We start from the raw sequence: 16,832 nt of genomic DNA, 5'->3' as shown, positions 1-16,832 counted from the left end.
GTGGCGCAATAATTATACAGTGCTTTTAATCCAACGCCATGGCTGTTATTATAGGGATCAGACAAGGGCAGCATTATTTTTTTTCTTTTCTTTTCGCCCTCATTTGGCGAGAGGTGCTTTTCCAAAGTCTGAAATAGATGCGAATCAGCGAGGTCGTCCCTCGTTTTCTTGGGAAAATAGCGTTGGTACTTCAAAGCTACAATCCGCCGGTCTTCATGAAGCAATTTTCGTGCTGCCGCCTATTTATATGTTTCATGTGCAGCTCTTTCCCAGCAAAATCAGTCACCCAACAATTTGTTCAGCGCCATGGTAACCAGACACCCATGTGCATGAAAATGAGACTATTATGGTCTGCCCGTCTGGAGTTTGTTGGGCCTATGGATCCCTTCTTAATTAGAGTCCGCGTGCATGTCTGAGCGCCTCTGTTTGCTTTAATGCTTTCTTCTGTGTATTATGTATGTCTGTGTGTTAAAAAAAAAAAAAAAAAGAAAAAAAAAAAGAAAACTGTGAGTGTGCATGCGTGACGGAGCGCTATCTGATTAAACAAAGCCTCGGCTTAATCTTTTGTACAGTGTTTCACATTTGCATGCGGGAGAATCACATGCAAACATGACAGCGCCATATGGTGCAGTATGTCCAGACACATCATCACACACACACACACACACACACACACACACACACACACACCCAACACCTATCATAATACACATCGCAGGGTGTGAATACATGATCCTAAAGAGAATGAAAAAAAATTAAAAAAATCACAACAACAAACGCGTTTTAAAGCATCGCTTCACTCACACACTCGCGCGCCCGCTTTTCTTTTCTTTTCTTTTTTTTTTTTTAACCGTCTTCACACAGGATCAATTATCAGCGCACGCCAACGACGCGATGGTTGGAGGTTATGCAAATGCAATTAGCCCAGATTTACATTCGACAGCTAACGGACGCACAGATGGCAGGCAAGGGAGATGCTCTCGCCATCTTTGGCAGAGGGAAAGACTGGCGGCCATTTTGTCTGAAGCTGTGCCCATCTGGATGGAAACAACCACGCTGCATTACTGTGACGACGACAGCACTTTGGGAGCCGCTGCCGCCGCTCGCACTCAACGCGCTCCTCAAGGCCGAGCATGCACACCCATTCACACAGACACACACACACACCTACACCTACACACACACACACTCTGATGTAGATCCTAATAACACGGACAGAGCAGCAGTCGTAAATGTTCAGATTTGAGTGACTTCTTTTTGCACTTGAAGAAATGCCTTTCATAGCGGCGCTCATCATCCTGAATTATTCTCACAGGATGCCAGGTTACACACACACATGCATGCACACACACACACACACACACACACGCTATTTTAGGCAGCATGTGAGGTAATAAGAGCACATTGAGAGCTGTTCATCGAGTGGAAAATGTGGAGTGTTAAAAAGAGATACTTGCCATTTTACCATCTCCACTACAAGGTCTCTCTCCTCTGTGATCTTCGGGCCTCTTTGCAGTTCGGTTAAAAGAAAAAAAAAATCTGTGTGAAATTGAATATTTGACGATGCCGGTGCTTGGTGTGTCAGTATTTCTGGTTCGGACAGACACGTGTCGACTACAGCTCACCACAGAAACAGTGAAGCCAAGAGAGGAAGAGAAAATAGAGATCGTACTGTCTCTTTGTCAAATATAAAAACTAGTTGGGGAATAAACAACGGGCAAGTCGAGGAAGGAGACGGAGTCAAAAGCAGAACTCCCAAACTGGTTTTTAAACAGCCAGAGGCAGAAGGTGGTGGTGGAGGGGTGTGTGTGTCAATCTTATCATGGAAAAAGAAAAAAAAAAAAAAAAAATCAAGAGAAAAGAAGATCCCTCTTGGCAGTCTTTCAACACTCTGGGTATTATTTGGGGAGAAATCCCCTTCAGCAGAACCACACACACAGCCGGTGGAGATCAGGACGGAGGTCCAGTCTGAGGATCCGGGGATGCAGCTGAGAGAGCCACGCAGGGCCTGTCCTTTGGAGGTCTGCGGGCCCCGAGGCCTCACACTTAAAACATAGGAAACCCCACTCAGAGCTGCGGAGCTTCTGTGTTTCATATTGATTTCTCCTGCATGCCGGTAGCTCCAGAGGTGATTCTAGCCTTTGGGGGCCTTTTCCATCTTTGCCGGCCCACTCACTAGCTCCCCGCCCGGGCTTCGCCGGCTCTGCTGGACCCCTGGATGGAGGTAGGAGCCACAGGAGGAGAAGGAGGAAGACGAGAGCCCGTGGCAATGATGATGAGCTGCGCCAGGTCTCCGAGTTCAGTCATCCACCAGCCTTTATCCAGCCTTCCAACCACCCACCCTTGTTTCCATCTGAAAAAAAAGGAAAATAGAGTGTTTTTCAAAATCTCACCTTTGGCATTCAGCATCCCTCTGCTCCATGCAAATGCAAATGTAAACACTAACACTTTGATTAAAAATATGTGGGAAGAAAACGCCAACTTGCTCTTTTGTAACCTGCCCCAAGGCGCTCAGTGCTGTACAGAAACAAATAAAAATGCTCAACATACTGCATGAAACACCAGTGCGTCCATTTTCTGCTCAGATTTTAAACATGGTCTCGGAAATACAAACATTAAAGGTTAAAATCATTAGACTTCCCGTTTATTGTTTGAAACTTGGAAATACGCTCATTTACTAGAGGTGGCGGGTAACAAAGTATTACGTTTTCTCGAGGACATTTTTTACTTTTCATTCCTACATGTGAAGACAAATATCTTTACTCTGTCCTTCTTTCATTCATCAAACTGCCCCTTTGTTTAAACTCTATGAGGATTACCAAGAGTTACAGTGAAAGAATAAGAGCAGCTCTAACAGATTTTGATGATCCAAAAACATCAAAACTGGTTAATTGCCATGACATCCTGCTCCTTCCCAGTTGAGTTACCTACTTTTTAAGTTAGAACACAATTCTCTCAGTTTATAGTTTATTGATATCAATTAAGTTTATACTTATTGTAAATCACTACATGCCAGACCCTCTATGTTTTCCCATCAGTAAAGAAGTATTACTGGTGGTTTAAGGAGAAAAATGAGAGTACTTTTGGCACTTCTGTCCGTTACTGCATCTTGAAGTATTCTAAAGCATCCTGTTATCATGCTAATACAATGCCGTCCTTTATGTGCGCTTCTTTGTTCTTTTCCATAAGAAAAATGAATTGCTGGGGCCTCACTTCAACAATCAACGCACCCACTGGCCTCAATTTCTGTCACACACACACAGCTACAAAGACATATTCAGCTCTGTGTGCTCTGCTGGAAAATTAAGAAGACACAGAAAGTAACGGGTTAAAACTGGTTACGGGATGGTTAGTTGGATAATTTGGAGTTGGCTCTCACGTGCATGTTTTCATCATATAATAGGGGGAGTGAGTAAGATGGGGGCAGTGACGTGGGGTGAGATTGGGTGAGCCGGAGGAAGATTCAGACACAATGGCCCTATTGAGAGGGCTCAGACATGGGTGTTAACTCGCCATTCCTTCACACACAATAGGGCCCCCCACTAGAGCCAGCGTAGGGGACAATGTTGGTTCAGGGCAACCCTCCACCCGGGGAGAAAGAAAAGGCTTGCATTATCAAGATGGGAGGAGAAGAGGGGGGTCGGGAGGAGGAGATAGAGGGATATTTTGAGTATGAGGAGGGAGGTAGAGGAGGAGGAGAGGAGCCCTGTGACCCATGGCTTTGGACTTGAGGAACAAAACACAAGACGTAGAATCTGAGATTATTCTGTGGCCCTACCAACTTTTACACTCTACAGCAAAACGTCCAAACGTCTCCATTTATCATTAGACAAAACGGTTGCCTTGATTTTCCTTTCGCTGTCGAAACACATGCAAGTGAATGTCCTGTGGGTTTGAGAGTGTGATCGACCGGAGCGTAACCTGCCTTCAACTCACTCAGCTGGGATCGGTTCAACCCTTTACTGGACAAAGCGGTCAAGAAAATTGATTGAATTTGATTCTGAGTTTCATCCAGTGACAGTTAAACAAGCCGTTTTGTTCGCTAATAAAAAAAAAACAAAAACACAAATAGATAAATGGATAGACGCATCCGAAGATGATCAATACCAGCATGTGGGCGTGAATACATTCCTTTGCTGCAGGGCATCTTGAAATACTCTCATACTGTCCTTCTATCATGCTAATATACTGTAGTTCTGGGTTGCAGTGTTGGAAAGTAGCATCAGGCGCTTATAGAAATATCTCAGATTTTGTCAAGCGTACGTTTGACACGTTAAAGCCCTGATTTCTCTGGGCTGCGACACGTCGTGACTGTAACAAGGAACAAACAGTGACAGAAGATGCAAATTAGCAAGAATCTTCTGTCCTCGTCACACTGAACTGGTACATTGTGCATCTCGCACAAACGCTGGAAGAATTTCACAAGAACTCCAGTCGAACACTGAGTCTGTTTTCCTGGGTTTGTCGAGAATGTCGCATGACGTTTGTACAACAGTCCCTCAGCTTTGCTTACCGTGCTCATTCTACATTCACTGGCACTCGGATATAATTTGATGACACCTGTAGGACCTTTTTACTCGCTCAACATTCAGACTACACTTTCTCAATACCGATGCATGAATGTCAAGAAATAATTGGAAATTCTTGACAAAAAAAAAAAAAAAACACGTTTTTTTCCAACGATCAATTTGAAGGCATAAATAAAGCTGTGCCAATTTTCTGAAAGAAAGAATTTTAGTGACTCATTTAAGATTCTCTGCACATTAAAAATTTAGCGAGATCTTTTTGAGATGCCACAAGTTTCCTCCACATTTTGTCACAGTGCAGCGAGTTCAGGACATCTCCAACAATCACTGAACGAATTCACGCACAGACTTCATCCGTCGTGACTCACGAGTCAAATGACGCATCTTATATTTCAAACTGCTTCTTCTAAACCAGGTAAAGCAACTTTAAACTTGTAACAAATAAGCACAAAATACAAGGGAATCAATCAAATAATCAATATTTTGTTCTTGGATCACCAATTCTGTATTTTCTGATTCAAACGAGTTTTCTGTGCTTGTTGGTTGATCTCTATAAATAAGTCTGGACTTTAGATTTGAGCTCATTAATTGAGGGAAAAACTCACTAAATTCACAAATTAGGTTTTACTGAAGAGTATCTGCCTTTACGTACCCATGGCTGCGCTAACAGGCTTCATTAAAGACATTAAAAAGCTTTAAATTAGACTCTCATTAGACCAGAGTAACTCTGAGCAGCACTGACATGTGCACACCGTCGACGTCTCTGCAAACACAGAAACATCGTATGTCGGTTACTGTTCTAACTATTCTATCTTTTTTTAACATTTGTCATTCTTTTTCTCCAGTATCTTCCAGCAGTTGTCTGGAAAGTATCTTCATCGCAAGGCCTCCGTTGTGCCACTTTTATTTAGTTAATATCATTTTAACAGAAGATTCTATTGTTTCAATACTCATTTGCTTTGTAGATACAAGTGTTTTATTTTAATAACAAAGATGCAGAAGTTTAAAATGTGTGGATTTATAATGTTCAGTTAATAACAAAAAGGCCACTTTTTAAAATGATACTAAATGTAATGTAGTAATAATTTGCTCACATTGCAGAGATTAATTTGACCAAAAAAGTCAGACTTCACGCAAAGATAAAAAAAAATACAGTAGAGTACTCTGAAAAGGTGACAGCAGGTTGATCTAATTACAATTATTATAAAACTTTTCTGCATTCTTATAGTGTTTTATTGGTAGTGTAAACACTTTCAGCGCCTCAATTGTGATCTGAACCAGAATTTTCCTCATACTTTCTTGTCTGTGTCTTTGAATGATGCACTAACGCTCAACAGATCTTAACTAACTATTGTCATATTTGCTCTGTGACGGACTACACTATTCTTACAGTTAAAGGTGTCTTTTTTTGGCTGTCATGGTGAACAGAGTTTGAGAGGCATACCTTTAAGTCCGATATGGTTTATGATATCTTGAAGGTGTAAAAACTATGAGAAAGCAAAGAAATTGAGCCAATATGCTCTTTAAAGTGAACTACTGGCTTTATGCAGCACAGACAAGATGCATTATTATGTCTGACCTGCCTTTGCTAGATTCGGGGTGAACATCTGCCACAACAAGCCACCTAGGATCACTGGGCATGAACTGAGCATCAACATAGAGCCACTGAATGCCTTTTCGCCTGGCATTGTCAAAGGAAATTAAATTTATTATCGGCTCACCAGTTGGCAGGAGCAAAGTGAAAGATCTGGAGCCCGGTTCGCTGTGCTGGCTGTTTGTTTATCGCATGAAATATCCACTTTGCTGAAACACCAAATTGCATGTCGACTTTCGCCTGTTTTGGGGAAAAGCCGAGCCGGCGTCGGAGTTTGACGTCCAACACGTGCGCGCGATGAGGAATCTGTGAGCTTCATCTGCAGACTTTAATGGGAACGTGTTCGCAGCAGAGAGCAGGAATCCCATCCTCCAATGGCTTTGACATTTTTTTTGAAACATCTTTTAGCATTCCTCCAAAGACCATATAACAAGCATTTGCCTGTTCGCGGTTGCTTGTTATATACTTGGCAGTTGTAAAGGAACGCTGTTTTGGGAGTCAGTCTGACAGCGTTAACAAGCCGCTGGTAATGTTAGAGTATATGCTTTTATTCCACCCTGCTTTCCCAGACAGGTACGAATCTCCTCTGGAGAAACAAAAGGGGAGGTTTCTGTTTAAAATGTATAAAGGAAGCTATCAGTCGGGCTGCATCTGAGGCCACGCGGCGGTATAGGTGGCGAGAGGAGGGGGTCGCTGGGAAATGTTTATGGAGATCCCGTGTCTCTCTGGGAGCCTAATAGAATCCTGTGGCTGGACTGAGAGCTCATTGTGCCAGTGTAAAGGATTACACTGGTAAACTGGTAAAACAGGGGGAAAGAGCCCAAACACTCTGCACCTCCTACAGAGAGGCAACGAACCAACGAACAATGAGCGAGAGGAGAGTACGCCGCAAGCCGACTCATTTCATCAGCACAAAGTATTGGAGGAAGTGTGACTGGAGCAAGATGGAGAAAATAGATTAGGGATTTCATATACATGCGTGTGCATGGGTAGAAAAGAGGGGCGGGAAGGGGGAGAGGACAAAAAAAAAAAAAAAAAAAGAAAGAAAAGCCTGCAAATGGAGCGAGGGATGAAAAATAAGGGGAGCAGAGGGGGCTGCATGGACGACAGTTTCAGTATTAGAGGGTAATATGGGCAAATGATGTCTGTCTTGCTTGTCCGTATGCATCCTGAGTGACAGTTTACAATCTGTGAAGCAGCAGGCAGGCCCAGCAGGTCGGCTGTGTGGCTCCATCCAATCCCTCATTTCACAACCTGCTTTCCTCTCTCTGCTTCTCTCTCTCGCTCTCTCTCTCTCTCTCTCTCTCTGTCTCCCCTCCTCTGTAATTATCAAGTATTTTGGGATACTTCTCCCCTGATTAGTGCTTAACTAAACTCTACACTGTAATCTACTTGATTACTTTTGAAGTAATGAGCGGCACAATACGAATGAATAGCCAAACATTTGATCTGCATGTTTGTAGCCCAAAACTTTTTGAATATATCTATTTTATAGATGTGTACCGAGTTCAACACCTGACAAAATGCGCCTGCTTTATATTTTCATTTAGGGATGCAGGTTTATAAGGCATTATATTTGAATACAGATAAACTGAATGCCTGCTGTAAGGATGCAATAAGATTTAATAAAAAAGAATAAATTATAGATTTCATCTGGGATTTTTTTTCATCTTTAGCTTTAGCTGAGAACTAACTAAAGTACTAACATTGTCATTAAGTACTGTGTTTGGATACTTCTGTTAGTTTGTGATTTTATAGCATTTCTAAAATAAAAATTTCTGCTAATTCTGGTAATTTTTAATACTTTTTTGCAACGGTAGAACACTAGAGTAACTGTATTTCAGTATCATTTTGCTCTTACCTCTGTAGATACAGTCCAGTAAAGAAGTAGGTTCTTGGACACTTTTTTTTTAATGCACATACAAACTACTTTTAAAATAATTTGAATATGTCCAAAGTCAGATCTAATCTTGAAACAGAGAAAACTCCTATGGATTATTTTTTCACAGTAGAGAATTTTTTAACTGTTTTTAAATTTGTTTACTCAAGGTAACTGTAGCCATGATTGTAACTGAGTCCAGGTCTTCAGAATTCATTTCCCTGGTTGTCACTATCTAAAATCTTCAGCTCGAGAACCCTCGCCTTTTAAAATAATTCAGAAGACACACTAGTAATTTTTACCAGGGCGACTATTATTTCCCTGTTAACTCCAACAATGAAGTCTGAGGTCTTCCTGTGGGCTCCCATCGCCGTCTCTCATGTAAAACATGATTTTTATTTTTAGTAAATGTCTGCAGGCTCAGATTGTCTCCACTTTCTTGCGCAGTTTGTTGCAAACCGACCCACCGAAGGCACGCTGCAGTCGGCGAGCGTCAGAGGTGCTTGGTGAGCACGATGACCCTCGTATATTTCCCACAGTTTTGGCGGACCGTGCCAGAGCAAAGCGTTGCTCTCCTCTCATTTTGCGGCTTGAATGGAAACCACGCTGGGCCTAATGCATCATCTGCATTCTGCGGGCTGCCACGCTGAAAGACTCCGCTCTCCTCCTCTCTCCTCCTTCGCTCTCTTCATCTCTGTTCCTTCAAAGGCTGCCGAGGGTGTATTCAAACAGCAGGATACACACTCAGCTAACAAACCTCATTAAGGGCCCATACACACTTTCTCAATGCTAACACTAGCTGTCACACATCCTCACTCAGTGCACACACTGGTGGCCGCACTGACCGCAACAAAGCATCTTTACAGAGCTAATTAGAAGGGTCCCCCTCTCTATTTGAAACTCATCTGAATAGGAGGGAACATGATAATGAGGAGGCAAGATAGAGAAGGAGGGACGGTGCGACTGAGCCGGTGCTGGCGGTGTGTGTGAGAGCAGAGGATGCTCGCTAATGTATTCACAGAGATGGCGGGCATGTTTTTTTTTTTTTTTTTTTTTTTTTTTTCACAGTGTGGAATTAAAGCAAGGAGCCTGAGCCGGCAGGGGGAACTGAATTAGTGTGACACCGCTCTGTGAAGCCCTGATGCGGCGACAGAGGCGAGCGGGGAGGGAAGTGAGTGCTGCACCATTTTGATTGGTGTGCCAGTATGGAGAGGCAGATAAAGGGGAAGGGATGGGTGGGACCCCGACTTCATGGTGAAGGCGGTAAAAAGAGCAGCTGCTGACATGGACGGCGTTTTTTGATGGCGCGTCTCAACTCGCCGGTGAACGTGAAGATTGAACGAAGAACGAGGGAAGACGGGGAACAATGAGATGCGCCAAAGAGTTAAAACAAATGGACACACTTCATTTTTTTTTTTTTCTAAATTTCAGCTCATTACCATCAAAAAGCACCAAGTTAAGCTTTTTGAAAATGATGCGAATGCTACAAAACACTGCCATTTTATCAATTCCACACATTTTGTACTTTTATAATACTGGAAGGGTCACACTGTGAGTTTAGCTCCCTAACCTTTGACAGAAAACTCACCAAAATATGTGAAAATTATCATTTCCACCATAAGCTGCGCTTGAGGGTTATTTCTATACTTCAAAAGCTTAAATTCAGTATCAGGAAATGCAACTAAATGAGACGTATGAAAATCAAATCCTCCACATAGAGGCAGACAACTGACCAAAACAAACATATCTCATTGCTTCTATTACAAAATGCATTATTGAGTCTCACTGTCATTTACAGAAAACAAGCTAGACATGATTTATTGGGAGTATGACGATAAACAGTCACTTGTAGCAGTCTTATGTGAATAGAACAAATGTTCGAACCTGAGCTTTTCACATATTTTCAAGTAAATGCACTAATTAGACACACTGGGATTAGAGAACGCTTTGCTCAAGTAAAGCGGGTCAAACACTGATGGTAATGTTATTTATTGGAAGTACTACAAAATTAACAGGCATATAACTAATTATTTTGTATTTCTTTAAATATACTGTTGTTTAGAAGAAAAAACAATGACAAGTGACTAACAATGGTCGACATGCTTTTCAAGTTCAAGGCTATTTCCAGGTTTACATGTTTAGAAATCGTTTGTAACATTTAAAGTCAGTATAATAAACACAGCACAAGCCAGTAAAATATGATTAAAACCTTTTAGAAACTGCAGAACTGAATAAAATATAGTAAAAAAAAAATCCTGATGTCTTAAAAGACTTTTCCACTCCTGTTGTGTCCCCTCCTATGCTACGTGGTGCAAAAAAAAAAATCTTTCATGCCCAAATAAGTCATACTGTGGTCGTTGTTAACTCCTAAAAAACAGTCTGTTGAAGAAAACATTAGAAAAATGTGGAAGTTAACCTATACAGTGACTGATAAAGGGTTAAAATCCCACTATAATTACTATATCTGTCTCCCTCTATTTCAGGCTTCAAAATGTCCTTTGTGAGTGAGTGAGTGCGTGCGTGCGTGTGCGTGTGCGTGTGTGTGTGTGTGTGTGTGTGTGTGTGTGTGTGTGTGTGTGTGTGTGTGTGTGTGTGCGCGCAGACAATGCCAAGTTGACAGTTAGGGTCTCAGATCAAGCACAAGGCCAAGTTTGTCTCCACAGAAAAACACCACACAAGTTAGTCACCACACTATTTCTCCAGACTATAATCCACACAGACTAAATACTGAAGAATAATGTGCAAAAATATTATTTTAAAAACAACATCAAAAAATGTATAATAATCTTAAAATGTGTTAGGAGTGAGGAGTGTTTCAAAGTGCACTAGAAGAGAGAAAGAAATCGTACTTCAGGCTGTTTTTGGTCCTGAGCAGAATTTTAAGTTCAAGTTGAAGTTATGACCTAATTGTTGTCTCGTCCAGCCCAGCAGCAAAGCATTCTGGGAGAATAGCAGGTGTCCCCCATGTCACAGAGCTTCCCAGACAGACAGCTTGTTAATTTGCACAACTTTTACACACCATCTCTGCTCCTGTGTGTGCGTGTGCGTGTGTGTGTGTGTGTGTGTGTGTGTGTATATATTAGCGATGGGACTTGACCCTAGTGAGCTGCGGCACTGTTTCGCGTCTTGCTGGGCGTGGGAAAAAGACGGGACCCCTTTTCACAGCTGCCTGGCCGAGGCCTGGGACTGCTGGGGGGCCCCTGTACCCCCACCACACACTCACACTCACTCACCCACATACACATGCACACCCCGTTCCCCCTTGTCCAACCTAACACCCCCCCCCCCCCCCCCCCCACCGCCACCCCTCTCCTTCGCCTCCTTCTATCCCATTCAGACTCCAGCCTAGTGGCTTTCAAAAGCAGGACCCCCTTCTCATCCCTTCATAAATACGTCTCATTATTCAAGCCCTAGTTTGCATAGGGATCCCAAAGAGATCTGCACTCGGCTCGTGAGGCCTGGAACCCCTCAGCCTTTTCGGACCGCACAAGTGCAAATTTCGACTTAGTAATCTCCCTGTGTTAATATTTGTTTTTGAATGATCCGTGCACGCTTTCAGGGGCTGCGTCACTGCCGCCGTTGCTAAAATTTCTAGCCTGACGCATATTTCCGAGCTGAAAAAAAAAAACAACAAAAAAACAAAAATTCACCAAAGAGAGGCAGAAAGAAAATCTGGAGAAACCAAAGCCGGTGAAAAGAGCGTTTAGCATGACTATTAGCAAGTGCTTTGCTAGTCTGTATTCCATCTGCCACTGGCTATTGTACTGTACCTCTCTCTCTCTCTCACACACACACACACACACACACACACACACACACACACACACACACACACACACACACACACACTTCAAACCCTCCACAACAGCCCCCCCCCCCACCTCTCACCCTACCCCCATTCGCTGCAATGCATTACTGCAGAGATTTATCTCCTATCAGCCTGTATAATACTGAGGTTATAATTTACATCCACTTTAGAAAACAGCAGCACAGGCCGGTCCTTGCATATGCTAATATAAAGCTTGGGAAAATCTGGGTGACTCAAAGAACTCCATCCTAAATTTGAATAACTGAGCTTTCTATTGAGCCTCAAGGTTGTGGAACCATGAAGATTTGACCTTGCTAACAATATGTACTTACTGTTTAATTCCTGATTCCCAGCTATTTAAGGGCGAACTGGAGGGAAGAGTGTGACAACCTGAAAAACAGGAATTCTCCTGTAGCCGAAATTTTACGGACGTCATCTTAAGGTTAAAAAAAAAAAAAAATCTGATTTTTAGTTTTAGGGCTAAACATATTCAACATAAATAAAGTCGCATTTTTTAAAGCCACCATAGCCGAATTATGCATGCAGAAATCAACACTTTGGCAATCAGGAGACGTCGCACAAGGAGGAGGCCGGCTTCGTGAAGGTATTAGGGGCGAAAAGGACAGAGCCACCCAAATACTCTTTCCACATGAGCGGGTCCAAACGTCGGGTGAGACCCTACGCCTGTGCTCCCCTAACGGGATAAAGAACCGCAGCGAAGATTACACGGCAACCTCCCCTGCACCTACCACACACTCTACCTGACAAATAGGATCAGTGTTTAAAGGGATAAAACGCTGAATGTATGAGAATGAAAAAGAGAGAGTTGCGTGTGTCTGAGGAGCGTAGAGGGGGCTGTGGGAGGGAGTGATGTAAAAAATGCTTAAAAGAAGAAAGGAATGATTCAACATGGAGGTCCTTCCTCATTCGCTCCAATCAGGCCGTTTACACCCTGGCTCTTGCTGCGGGCTACAGTGCACTGCTGTTCCTCGCTCTATGTATATTCCCAGTAATACAAGAGAGGTGTAAAAACTGACATTTACAGCGAGAACAAATAGAAATGGCAGTAAATGTCTCTCCAAATGTGTCTTTGCGTTTGAATACGATGGTGAGGATTACAGCAGAGCAACACATTTAAAAAAAAAAAATCAGCCTTAATGCAAAATAATAAGGGAAAAAAAACATCTTAAAATTCAAGCTCGGTATATCTGTCTCTCACTGCCTTATTTCACACCCACACAGGACCAACCCTGGCCACCCACTCCACAAAATATGGACAACAATTAACCACCAGCAAAGCTCCAAACACTGGCTGATGATGCCACACACACACACACACACACACACACACACACACACACACACACACACACACACACACACACACACACACACAGCAAGCCTCCAGCATCCTCAGGCTTGACCTCTTAACTCCGCGGACTCTCTGCAACACCCAAAATATATGTATGTGGCACACTGCTCCTGCACTTGGCAGCAGCAGCACGGGGCTGCTGCTCGTATGGAAACATCTGTGTTCAACACGAATTCTGAATATTCACCTGCAGGCTGATGGGAGCTCGTCATCCTGTCTGCTGGAAGTTTGTCTTCTTCCTGACTTAATGCAAACTTCAGGGCTGATATTTTCCTTTAAAGACAAGAGAAAAGTGAATTAGTGCGCGTGTAAACTCACAAGTCTGTCGCTCGTTTAAGAAAAAAAGCATTTAAGCATTAAATTAACAGCTTGTGAGGCGGTGGAGGCGTCAATAAGACGGAAGGGGAAATGAGTGCATTTGTCGACCTTGCAGCGAACAGCAGCCTCCTGAAATTGTTATAGTTTTTACACAAGTGTTGTTTTATTTCTGCACTTCACGTTATTTTGCCTCGATGCAAGGTTAAATATATTTTGTGTTGTGTAAACAGCAAATCACGCTAGATCAAGAAATGGAGGGTGTCAAGGAAAAAGCCACAACGAGTGTTCGCTGTGGGAAAAAAATACCACAAAGCTGTGGTACACACACTGCTTTATCTATGCAGCATTACAGTTGCTAAGCTACTAAAATACGGGATAAGACATTAAAGAAACCCCCCTGCATAGAAAATAAACAGTTAAGATTCCCCAAACATCCCGGCGATTTGTAAAATTGAACAGATGGGTGCATATAAAAAGTAATCCCAGAGTATTTTAATCCGTGCCTTTCTTTGCATTCATTTGGGGGAGGGGGTGTGGCGGGTGGGGGCTTATAGAGGTCAAATCACATGTTCTGGCTCATGCACAAACTGTACACACTCTCCAGCACACAGGCCTGTTTAACGGTGCACATCAAATATTGTCAGTCATGGTCTAAATAGAGCATGCTGGGACTTCAGGGATGTTCAGTCATCTCTAAGGCTTGCTGATTCTGCTCTAAGAATAGATCAAACTCTGAGCTCATGTCCTATTTTGTTCTTATCTAGCAGAAAAAAAAAACTAATCCACATGATGAAATTTGTACATATCTGCTGCATCTGACTCGGATTCATCTCCCAAAGTAGGTTTTAATACAGTATCGACGGGGCCGAGAACAGCCCAGACTCTTCTTCTCTGTTTGATGTGTAGCAACCAGCACACAAGTCTGATTGCAGGAATCAAACCAGCCACAGTGCCCAGATGATGGAAAAACACTGAAAGCAGGTGTGTGAGCACTCACGAGGCCGCTGCACTGCTCTCTGCCTTCATCTTGCACCAAGTGATGTACATGTGCATGCAATTATACATCACACTCATAATGTCGAGTTAATTATAGCCAGGGGACATCACTCAGACTTCACTGCTCATAAAGGAAATACATTCAGAGTATTAGAGGGAGTCAGGGAGTCTGCACGCGGCTGCAGGATTATTGGTTCAAATGAAGCCTGTGCAAACTTCTAGGCCGAGCCGAAATTGTCATAACTAACATGTGAGATCTCATAATGCGATATGATGCTGCTGCTGCTGCTGCCAGCATCATCACGTGAGTCCCGGGCCGACCAATCACAGGAGCACTTTAACTATTTCTGTCTCTCCTCCTCAAGATGTTGCCGCTACAACACCCACGCAGTTGTGACAACTACACGGCAGCATGTAGACTGGCTTTTCCTTTCTGCATGTTTTCTTTTCTTTTTTTGGGGGGGGGAGTAAAGTTGAATGGGATCGCGGTCCGTCGTCTTCAGGCCCCCCCGGCGTCATCACCGCGAGACCAGCGTCTTTTTTTTTTTTTTTTTTTTTTTTGCGCGTGCCATAAACGCCTCGCCGGCAGAGACGGACGAGCCCGGGGCGAAACCACGCCGCTGCTTCCAGGTTCAGAGGACCAAGATCACGATCAGCCCCGTCTCCACCCCCCTGCACCGCCACTAAAACCTCCACCACACTCCTCCTCAGCCGCGGCCAGCCTCCCTCGGCATCAGTCCCTCCCGCTTCCTCCTCCGGCCCCGGCATCTCCTCCTCCTCCTCCTCCTCTTCGTCCTCCGGGAGATTGGACCCCTCTCCTCCGAAGTGCTCGGCATCAGTTCGTACTTTCGGTTCTCTAGCTTTATGAAATTAAAACTCATACAGCTAGATAACCAAAGACACAAACTAACCCATCGTCTCTTAAAGGGGCCGCCTCTCCGGATCGACAGAAATAAAAAAAATAAAAACAGGATAGGAATGAAAACAGAGAGAGAGGGGGAGAGAGAGAGGGAGAGCCTGCACTGAGAGCCCATCACACGCACGCAGAATAACAAGAAATAAAATCACGTTTATGTAAGCGTTTGGATGCTTAAAGCTTTTACGCACGGATGCTGTGCGCGCACACACTCACTCACACACTCATCCGCCTCACAGCTCAGTGAGGCACCATCAAATCCAACTTTACTCCCCAATTAAAGACACCACAGGCCAGTCAAAATGCCTGCTCTGCAAGAATCATCACCGTGAGCGTGCAGCTGGAACCTGCACATTTACACACTTAAAAAACACACACACTCACAAAGCTCTGCCTCTTTCTGTTAACAATGTGTGTTCGCAGCACATGCAGGCAGAGCTGCCATTCAACGGCCTGTAACTGTGAGTCAGAAGTCACAGGGCGAGTTTTGATTTTTGTATTTTAAAATACAAAAAAAAAACCAAAACAAAAAAAAACACACAGCGTATAAATACCCACATTAAGTCAGAATAGGAGTGTTTCATTCTCACGGTCAAAGCCAGCATCCTACTTACTTGCACATCATCAGGCTAACTCCACTCCTCCACAGCCAATATCCTCCAATGATTTCAAAACCAGCCGCGGATTTCCCAGTGATTCCGTCGGATTGCTCCCTTTCCGACGAAAGGGGACAATATATAAAAGGATCATGCTGGAAAGTGTCTCTCCCTCCCTTCTTCTCTTTCTGTCTCCGTGGACTTGTAAAAGCAACGACACGGTGTCCTCTCCCTCTCACACAGACGCTGCGACTGACAAGTGCGGAGAGTCCACACGGCGTGCAGAGAGCGGATAAACTCCGCCTCAGAGGGAGAGAGAGAGAGAGAGGGAGGGAGGGAGGGAGGGAGGGAGAGAGAGAGAGAGCGAGAGAGAGGCGGGAATCTGAAAATTATTAACTAGAAAATGAACGCAGGTGTGTCTCAATCAGGTGCTGATTTCCCCCAATTACGCTCATTAAGTTCTCAGATGAGTGCGTAAATTAAAACCCAAATCAGGATTTACGCAGAGGAAGAGAGGTCAGACTGCTCTTATTTATTTATTTCTGAAAAGTTAATTGTGCTAAACTTTCCTTGATAAGTTTGATACTCTGTTGGACTCTTTTTAGTGTTTCGTTTTCTTTGTAAGAACAAGCCACGCCACCCTGTTCTGAGTGCGTAAAATGGGAACGCAAACGCCACGGATGCTTTATAATCCCCTCCTACAGTATTCTACAGGGTACAATGCATTGAGGGAACAAATATCCTCAAGGATCCTTCTGCTACTGAAAAAATAGACGATGGTTTATTTCCATTCATTTCAAATCAGCTCCACAAGCCAACCAGGAAAG

At 43.5% G+C, this 16,832-nt stretch overlaps 1 long non-coding RNA gene across 1 annotated transcript; it reads right to left on the bottom strand.

Annotated features, from left to right (window-relative positions):
• Positions 1 to 1,847: 1,847 nt before the first annotated feature.
• LOC115404851 (uncharacterized) lies at positions 1,848 to 16,266 on the bottom strand. Its single transcript, XR_003933380.1, has 3 exons — positions 16,024 to 16,266; positions 13,367 to 13,452; positions 1,848 to 2,353 (listed from the first exon to the last, which is right to left on the bottom strand). It is a non-coding gene; the product is annotated as an uncharacterized LOC115404851 (long non-coding RNA).
• Between the last annotated feature and the right edge of the window lie 566 nt (positions 16,267 to 16,832).

The sequence above is a fragment of the Salarias fasciatus genome, chromosome 18, assembly GCF_902148845.1.
Source record: "Salarias fasciatus chromosome 18, fSalaFa1.1, whole genome shotgun sequence".
Lineage (NCBI taxonomy): Eukaryota > Metazoa > Chordata > Actinopteri > Blenniiformes > Blenniidae > Salarias > Salarias fasciatus.
This window is presented reverse-complemented; position numbering and strand designations above follow the sequence as displayed.